This window comes from Aptenodytes patagonicus, chromosome 1 (genome assembly GCF_965638725.1).
Source record: "Aptenodytes patagonicus chromosome 1, bAptPat1.pri.cur, whole genome shotgun sequence".
NCBI lineage: Eukaryota > Metazoa > Chordata > Aves > Sphenisciformes > Spheniscidae > Aptenodytes > Aptenodytes patagonicus.
This window is the reverse complement of record NC_134949.1, coordinates 202402427-202412266: the sequence shown is the minus strand read 5'-3', so window position 1 is coordinate 202412266 and position 9840 is coordinate 202402427. Positions and strand designations below refer to the sequence as shown.

Genomic DNA, 9840 nt, shown 5'->3' with positions numbered 1-9840 from the left:
TTCAAAAAGCATTTGTGCAGGTTCCTCACTAAAAGCTGTTAAACAAAGTTACCATGGAATTGGAGTAAATGTCCTATTCTGAATTGGAAATCTGGTTGAAGGATGGAGGCAGAGAGTACAGTTTAATGGTTACTTTCCAGGGTGGAGAAAAGTCAGCAATGCCCTCCTCCAGAAATGTTTGGGTTTACCGATGTTGTTTTACGCAACAATCTTTGGTCTTCATCAATGACCCAGAAAAGGGGGTGCACACTGAATTATACTTGGATGGTGTTAAACTCTTCCGGGTAATCAAATGGTGTGCTGGTGGAAAGAACTCCAGAAGGCCTCACAAAATTGAATGGGTAAAAAGATGGCAGGTAGGCTTTGATCAGTGTAAGGTAAAGCATAGAATTACCTGTCGATTCTGGAAGTTTCAGTTCACGAAGTCTTGAAGTGACTGTTGCCAGCTTTCTGAAATCTTTGGCTCAAACTGCAGCAGCAACCAAAAAAACCCACTAAAGAACAGAGATGTAAGGCATCATCAGGAAGAGTACTGAGAGCAAGACAGAAGGCAGTTTGCTGCTCTGTGGGAAATAGCATACTCCTATCTTGAGTACAGCTTGCAGTTCTAGTCTGCAAGGACACAACAAATTTAAAGAAGGTATCAAGAAAGATAACTAAAATGATCCAAGGGGAGAGATCGGCAGTCTGACAAAGTGGGGACTAAAACAGTTTGGATTCTGATTGTGAGAAGACAAGGTGGAGCGGCATATGATCAAATTTTACAGATCAAGAAGGCCATGTTTAAGGTGAATGCAGAAATTGGGTTCTTGACACAATGGGTAGTGGGCTTCTATAATCTGCTGCCTAAGTAGGCTAGAAAATACACAGTGTCAGCAGGTTCAAAAAGGGAATAGACAAGTTAGTGGACAACAGGTCCATAAATGGACTCTAAAGGGAATAGACAGGTGTGTACAACCCATGTACAAACCAGACATGTAGTATCCCTATTACAGCAACTGTAGATGCTGTGAGTGTACAATGAACAACAGAAAGTAAGCAGGTCTCCCTAAATAGTATCTCCTTTGCTATTATTCTTGTTTTATACAGCGGAATACTACTACCTCAAATTTTGTGTTTAAGTTCCCTGCATTCAGGGAAATTGCAGGGACCAGCAAACTGGAAATGCAAGGTATGGGTCTCACGCTGGGAAAACTGTTGCTGATGGTGGTGCCACTGCTGGTTACCAAATATGGGGCTAGATGGACTATTGGTCTGACTCAGAAGGACATTTTCATTGTTGAGAAGATTCGGTGTATTTCTAAGGTACAAAAGTGCCCTTGCACTGTAGTCTGCTATTTTCACACAATGTTTTTACAGACAGAAAGCTGTGAGAAGAATACTGCTCTGTAGGATGTTCTTTGACTGGGATGTTCATCGTTGTCACTTGAACACTGAGACACAAACAGTGTCTTCAACACACACATTCTGTGTAAAAGATCTGGTCTTTGAAGTTCTGTGGCACTGGCTTTCTCTATATGTCGTACTGTAAGCAAAATATTTATTTTGTGCAAATATTTTGAATCTTTCTTAAGTATACAGTTCGTGTAAGTAACATACATTTATCCTGACTTTTGCCTGAACTTTCAGGAGGTGGCAAATCTAGTAAAAACGAGTCTGCTTACAGTCATCAGTGCCCTGTGAGATGTGACATTTCTTGTGGGAGAGACCGAGTCCGCCCTCGGGAACATGGCCAGCACTTGCACAGATTGCACGGCGCAGCTCTTTTCTTTTAGGACTGCATCGAAAAGGGACTGGGTACTTGTTACCCCCTCCTGTAGGTAGAATATCGGTCCTTAGCACTTTCCAAATTATTTTCTGAGGAACCTCCTGCGCAACACGTCTAGCTAAGCCAACAAATGAGTCTGTAAGGAGGTCTTAGGCGGCTTGCCGGTTAGGCGAGAGAGTTTGCCGGCGCCGAGGAACGGCAGCTCCATGCTGCCTCCTGCCGCCCGCGGCGCCGAGCCGGCCTCGGCCTCGCCCTCGGCCTGGCGGCGCCTCCTCACGGCGCGGCCGCCCAACGGCCCCCACGAACCGCCGCTGGGGCGGGGGCCGGGCGGCGGGGCGCCACGGGCCGCTTCCCACCTCCCTTGGCGGGAACCGGCCGCGGGGTAACGGCCGGGGCCGGCGGGGTGAAGGTTAGCGAGCGGCCCCGACCGGCGTCGGACGGGCTCCCTCCTGAGGGCCGCGCACGCTACTGCGGCGGGGCGCCGGCAGCCGAGCGCCCGGAACGTAACGCGGCGCCTGTCGCGAGCACCGCGCTGCGGGCTTCCGCGCCTCGACGGTGGCGAAACCGAGAGGGGGTGGAAAAAAGGAGGAGTGAAGAATTACCTCCAAAATGTCGATTTCTGAAATTTTAAAGAGTCTCAGTGCAGGCACGAAATGAAGGGCAGAACGTAACCGGGGAGAGGCCTCCGTTACACAGCACCTGGAAGCGTTCACGGCTCCAGGCGTCCTGGCAGGAGCTGAAGTGTAAGTGCTCTGGTAACCCGCTCCATCAGTAAAACGGAGCAAAATATTTGCGTACAAAGTATGGCAGCACGGTAGTTACTTTCACAGTTGTACACCTGGTTTTGCAATTTCAATAGCTATGTGAACGTTTAAGTTTTCTGCTGGTTTGTGAGTATCCCCGCACACGCGTGCGAGTGCTCCGTAGGAAAAAGATGTGTTCCCCAACCTAAAATTTTATATCTAGGTAAGGCCAGGTAGATGGCAATGGGGGGATTGTGGGGAAATTGTTCAACCTGCATCAAAAAAGTATATCCTTGACTGCAAGTGCAGGGTCTTTCCCAATAATAAGCAATATAAAATTGTCAGATAAAGTATTCCTCTCTTTTCTGCCTGTGCAGTAGTACTTTTGTTTTCAGGAAGAGCGGGACAAACATAATTCACCCAGAAACGTGATCAAGGGGAGTTCTGGGGCCTGAAAAATGCTTTTTATGTAATAGTCCTGGCAATTTATCCTGGTAGGACTGATGTAGCCTTCATTAGAAGATGGGGATATTTAACTTAGTTTAAAACTTGAATGAAAATAAGGCAAGCTGGTTACAATGTGTTAGCAAGCTCAGAAAGCAGGAGGGAACATATTTAAAGATTTGAAATACTAGTTACAATGTCTTGGCTAACATGCTATTTAAATATGTTTCTCACACTGGACAAAGCCCTGAGTATATTTCAGCAGATCTGCTGAGTATGATCTATGTTTTTTGAACCATAATACTCTAAACACTTCAGTTTTCTCCTGACGTGTCATTCATAAATGTGGCATTTTATCTGTAGCAGTGAGAAGAAATTACATCACTTTTCTGTTTGCGTTTTCCTGTAAGGGCGCCCCTGAAACTTGCACTCACTGAAGCAAAACCAAAGGGTTTGATGAGCGATTTCTGCTACTTTTTCTGCTCTTTCTCCGCAGTTAAGCAACTTTATTCCTTATTGTTGTACAATAATCCTTTAGTAATTTGTGTCGTTTGGGGGAAATACTTATTTCAGTAATTTACACGGTGTACATCAGCAGATAATCGACCGTAGTTCATCTGTCAACTGACTGCCCGGTCCTCTCTCGATCCGGGCCGTTTGCTTTATCCCCGGTTCACGGTCTCTGGTTTCCGTAGGCGCTGCGGTTCACGCGGCCAGGACTGCTGCAGTAAGGTGCTCTGCCAGCCGGGAAATCGCGCGGCCGCGTTTCTAAACCCGGTTCCTCGCTTTTGGCAAGGATCCGTACGGTGCTGTGCAACTAGCGATGGTCTTCCGGGGGAGGCAGGCTTAGTCGCAGGCTTCCCCGGCTGGAAAGCGAGGGCTGGACCGGGCCCCGGGGCGCGAGCGCGCGTGGGGAGGGGTCATGACTTTTTAACAACCGCCCGGCCTTCATCGCCTGGCAAGCGGTGCCCTGCGGCTCCCGCCCGCGGCGGCGCGCAGGGCAGGGCTCGCTGGGCGGCGCGGGGGCCCGGGGCGCGGCGGGCCGCCGTTGCGGGGAGCGCTGGCCGCGGGCCCTGTGACCGGCGGCTCCGGCGGTGCCCGCGCCGTGGCGGCCGCGCGGGCCGGCAGGGGGCGCTGCTGCCCCGCTCTGGTCCCGCTCGCTTCCCTCGGCGGTTCCATTGGAGCAGCCGGAGACAAGTTGGCGCCATTTTGAAGCCGACAGGGGGACCGGGGCGAGCTGCGGAAGGGGAGGGGGTTAGAGGCGATTGGCTGCGGCTACGGCGGCAGCTCCTCTCCGAGCCCGGAGCAGCGGCAGCGCGGAGCGGACCCGCCTGGGACCAGCGAGGAGAGGCGGCTGCGGCGGGGTAAGGAGCCCGGCACCTCGGCCACGGTTACCCCCGCCCCGTCCCCGCTCCATTTTCCCTTTTCTGTGACGGGGGCGGGGGGCGCCCGCTCGGACCGAGCTCCGCGGCCAGCGCTCGAGGAGGGGGAGCGGGGGGAGGGAGACCTCCCCTTGGCCCGTGGCGGACCCCCCCCCCCTTCCCATCCCCCTCGCCCCTTCGCGGGGCTGCTCCCCTCCCCCCTTTCCCGTGGCCGGCGTCACAAATTAAATTTGCCGCCCCCCCCTTCCCCCCCCGCCCCGGGCGCGGCGGGGCCCCGCGAGGGGGTGACCTTGGCTGGGCTGCGCGCCGCCCCTCGCTCGGCGCGGGGGCCTGGGTGTCACCCCCTCCCCCCCAGGTGGCCCGGCGGGCGGTGTCGCGCGCTCAGCGCCGGTGGCTCCTCGCGGCGGGGGGGGGGGCGGGGAGGGAGGCTGCTCGCCCGTTGTGGTGAGTGATCGCGGCTCCCTCCGGTGTCCCCTCCCTGCCCCTTGCAGCCGGCCTAGTCCCCGCTCGGGCTGCAACGGGGCTCCCGCCTCCTCGCGCGGCTGCCCGGGCTTGGCGAGGGGATCCCCCCCCCCCCGCCCGCCCGGTTCGGTCTCTCCGCTCCGCACTTAGCCCTGATCCTCAGCCGGGAGGAGGTGGCGGCCGCCGAAGACCTCGGTTTGTTGGGTCCCTACTTGTGCGAGCCCGTTTCTTTCATGCTGGCTGTTTTTTTTTTCTTTTTCCCTCCCACTTTGCATCGGGCTCTGTTAGAAAGCGCTCGGGAAGGAAGGGGGGTGGTTGCCGCCGCCTGGTAGATGAAAAACTATGAATTTTACATCTGAATTGCCAGATGGAGAATGGTTAATTTATAGGTTATTTATTGTTTACGTTGAGAGCCTCTGGTCAGGAATCTAGGTCTGTAACTTCATCCCGCTGCAAATAAATCACTATCTGTTCTTCAAAATAAATCAACAATTAATGACGGTGAACAATCCTTGAAAAATAAACTGCAGCAGACCAGCTCCTACAGAGCTGGATTTTGTCGTGCAAGCCTTATTCTGACTTCTGTGTTTGCTTCCTGCACGGTTGCTTACTGAGAGCTGTGATTATTTTGTTAGGCATTCTGTTTTCCCATTTAACACAACTGCTGAAGTATTCTCGTGTTGGTCTTTGTTTTGTGTTTGCTGGGTAGGTGCTTTGGCTGTAATTGATTTCTCTTTGCTGGGGATGCAATAGAAGGAGTGTTGAAAATTTGAGTGGCTTTATAGTTGAAAATGGGTGTCAAATCACATTTTGGGAAGGAGATAAGATGATGTGCATTCCTTGAGGTTTTCCCCTTCCAAACTAGTGGAATTATTCTGTTTTCAGTTGATGGAAATTTTGCGTGGTACGGCTTGTGTGTAATACAGATCTGCTCTAAATATTATATGTACTTGTGTGAAGTAATACCTCAAAAAGATGTGAAACAACTGAATGTATGCTATGCCCAGACTAACAGAGATGATCAGGTAAGATAGTTTAACGGAGGTGTGCGTATCCTTTTCATCACCGGCATTTGAAAGTGTGCACTACTGGAGAAAGTAGCTTAGTACTCTAGTATTTGCATGACATCTCGTGTCTGTGTTTGAAGCAAGGTTGTACTTTATTACTATGAGGGGTACGTGTGTGTGGTGTTCTGGTTTTCCTTTTTTTTAATATAGTTTTTATACAGTAGTATTTGCCTATGTGTCTCTTGCATTCCCTTTACTAGTTACCATACAAACTGGATAAACTGTGGTTCCGTTTTTGATGAAACAGCTAAATAAATTAAAATGGAAAATCATATGTGTATAACACTTGTACGCTATTTTTTTTCTTGTCTGCCATACAAATATTGGGTTTAGACTGTGTCTAGCAAGCTTACTTGTGGACTTAAATTGAGCAAGTCAGCGAAGTCATTATTTAAGCTGTAATTAAAAATATAAACCCCAACAAACCCAGCAGACATTGCTAGCATTTGGAAAAGCATGGTAATGAAATACGGGCGTGACCTCAGGCATTATCCATTTTTGGCTCTAGAACAGGAAGCTCTGTTACCTCCTGTAGATCAAGAGAGATGCGTTTTCTTTTGGGATACATTGCTTTCTACCAGGCTCTCAGGTTATGCTTTTTTCCTCTCTGTCTCTTTCTTTCTTCAGTCACACAGTTTATATTCATACAGGAGAGATAAGAGGTTGTATGGGTATGTGTAGGAGTTTTTTAGTAAGGGATTTTCATTTAAGGTTTTTGGAATAAATGTTTTTTCTTTAAGCCTAAGTTTGGAAGAGGTGATAAAGGCTACTTGTTGCACAAGGAGAATTTTCATGGGAGCAATGAATAAGAAAATGTGAAGCTGAACAGTAAAAGCATGCAAAGTAGGAAATGGAGGAAAATATGATACTACAACTCATTATTTTCCCCTACCAGTTTCATTCTAATATCCCTTTCCCTTAATATTACTTAGCCCAAATATATACCTTTCTCTTTCCTGACATAGTCCCCCCTGCCGCCCTTCAGACAAGTTCCTTTATTAGAACCAAAAAGTAGTTCTGGTGTGTGGTACTGACAAGTGGTAAGATAGTGTATCATGCTCCTTTTAACAAGTTTCTAAAGTAATGGTGTTTTTGCTCTTAGCACAAAATGTCGATACTACAACCTGAAATAATCTTTGGAAAGAGTGAGAGAATATTGGAGGCTTTCAGTCAGTTTTGAAACTAGCTGGTAAGGGAAAACTTTTTTAAAAGGATGTGTTAGTGTGATGATCCTTGGTGGTGTTGTGTTGATTTACCAGATTTGTAGACTCTCTGGACTATTTGAACAGCATTGACAGATTCTGGAAGGAATCATGTGCAGGCTTTTAAAGAATTGCAAAATATATGCTTTAAAAAAACCCAGAACAACCCAAAACATCTCCTTGCCCTCAGAGGTCGAACATCTAAAAGTTACGACTGTGTATGTATGTGGTGACATCTTCAGTTGAATATAGTCTCGTAGAAAACTTGACTTTTTTTTTTCCTGCTTAGTTCTGATACTTAAGTAAAATGTATCAAAAGTGCAGTGTATGAATGAAAATAAACTTTGTTATTTTAACAAGTTAGTGGTTTATTTCAAAAACTCTTTGGAACACTTTGCATTCCACAATAAAAATGCTATTAATGTGACTATTTACTGTAACACGTATAACTTGAAACAATTCCATGAAATACAACTAACATTTTAACTTCATTTTTATGAATCAAAATGTTATCGCCTCCACTCTTTTTAAAGGTTATTACTGTCTGTCTTTGCATATACTGCTTTTCAACCTTTTCTAAAGTGTGAGAAAGTCCTTGAAGTAGGTTCTGAGGATTAAGACCTCTATTACTTTGTCCCCATCTGTGGAATGTACTCTTTCATATCCCATCCCAAGCATTGGAAAAACATTCTGCATCATTTTGCTTGTTTTATACTGCCTGATCTTCAACTCTGTTATTTCAGCTCATGACAACTTTGGTATTAATACGCTTCAAGAAATAATAAAAAAAAAGTGCGCCATACCACATTGGGAACAGATGGGCATGTTTGTACTAATCATCTTGTGTCTGTCACCATTTATATGGTACTACCGTAACCAGGGATCAGGACCCCATCTGGGCTTTTCTAATTTAGACCCTGTTCTTTAAAGATCGATTCCAGACAATACTGACTGTATGTACTTTTTCTCTGACTTAATTAGAAATTCTGGTGGATGCTTCTGCTGCTGATATGAGATGCTTCACTTGCACACTTCTTAATGGACAAAAAAGACACAAAGTTACCAGTCAAAAATGTTATTGTCTTAATTGCTTCCATTGTATAGTCACCCAAACTATGTTTTGTAGCTCTTTTAAAGAGGACTAGATTCAGCTAAAACTTATTTGTTAATGACTTATAAAGTAACTGTTGAGTGAGGCTTTCCACCTTTTGTGTAAATATACCCATTAGTTGTCCACAACTTCTATCAGAGCAGCCTCTGGTTCTCTCTGAGACATCCCCAGTGTATCCACATTGTAGCCCAATTCAACATCAAGAATCAGAATTCTGAAAGTCTTAGAAAGGAGGGGAGGAAAAAAAAGACTTTAAAAAAAATAAAAAGAAAATTAAGTTACCCTCACTGAGTGTGAACAAACTGCTCATGAGGAAGTCTTAAAAAATTTACATCAAAACTTTCTGTATGTAATCTTTGGGCTACCTTGAGTTTGACTGTTCACTTCAATTAGTACTGCTTTGTTACTTGGATGTAGAGTTTCAATGAAGACAATCAGATTTCTTGGAAATCTTTGTTTGACACTACATATGTTAAGTTTCTGTTCTTAACAAAAAAGAATTGAGATGAGTTGTTGTCAGTTACGAGAAGGGAGCAGAATATACTTCATGGAAACTTTTTATTATATTTAGGCGTATTATTTTTTTCTGCATCTACCTACTTAACATTTGAAAGAGAAATTTGGGGAAAGGTACAGAGGTGCTAGGCAGCTTACTGCTAGGTGTGATACTGTCTCTGAATTATTTTGTTATTTGACAGGTCAGTATGAAGCATTGTGTGTAGTTCATTACGATTTCCTGTACGTAGAAACAAAGTGTAGGGAAGAGACTATAGCTTTTTGTGCCATCAATTTGTGAAAGCTTTTGTGTGGGACGATGTCTGTGGACACTCCATGTGCCACCCAGTGCTTTTCAAAGATCTGAGGGAGACAAATTAATTCATGGTATATAATAAAGTTTACATTGGGTTTTCTTTCTCTGAGAGTATGAACTAGTCAGAATAAGGCTATAACATTTTGCTTTCCTGGTTTTTGGAAATGGAGGAGAGAATGGATAAGCCCAATGATAAACTCTTCAGAAGATTTGTGAGGAAGTTTTTCAGAGAGATAGCAAGTAGGAGATGCATTTCTCTTCCATTTGCCCAGCTTAGATTATGCAGTCCATAGTTCTTGGAAGCATTTCTGTAACTGAGGGAATTAAGAGATTTTCATACATGTACAATTTTCAGAAAAAGATTCTGCGCTCATTTTTAATGACTGGTATAGCTGTACTTTGAGAACTCAAAACATTTTGAAAGTCTTCCCCAAGTTACAAATGTTGCCTATAGTAAGCTCTGCATCAGAGTGTTCATACAGTGTTATATATGAGCAAATTTAGAGTAACTTTTCATTTTTTAATGGGTCGTTGCCCCCTTAATCTTCTATATTACATACAAAAATGCCTTAAAACAATATTCAAATTGCAATTTCTTTTTAAAAATCAGAAACAGTTTTAATTCACTTCTGTCTTCATAACTACATGTTATGGTAGTCTTTAGTTATGATTTATATATAATTTTTTTCAACTTGCTGTATTTAGGAATTAGAGCTGCATATCAAAGTTGGCTGACATATTCTCCAAAAGCTGAAAAATACGAAATGAATTGACAGGGGACTGTGGGAAGGGAAAGCATATCTAGTGATTTGGGACTTTGGAATACTGGAATTTGCTCTTTCTGTCAGTT

General features: G+C 45.4%; 1 protein-coding gene across 3 annotated transcripts in view; it reads left to right on the top strand.

The window, feature by feature from the left end:
• The first annotated feature begins 4233 nt into the window (after window positions 1-4233).
• Window positions 4234-9840, top strand: part of PDS5B (PDS5 cohesin associated factor B) — a 124747-nt gene continuing 119140 nt past the window's right edge. For all 3 annotated transcript variants that reach the window (XM_076364272.1, XM_076364273.1, XM_076364271.1), the window contains exon 1: window positions 4234-4319. The gene's annotated coding sequence lies outside the window, so the exon portion shown is untranslated. The remainder of the gene's footprint in view (window positions 4320-9840) is intronic.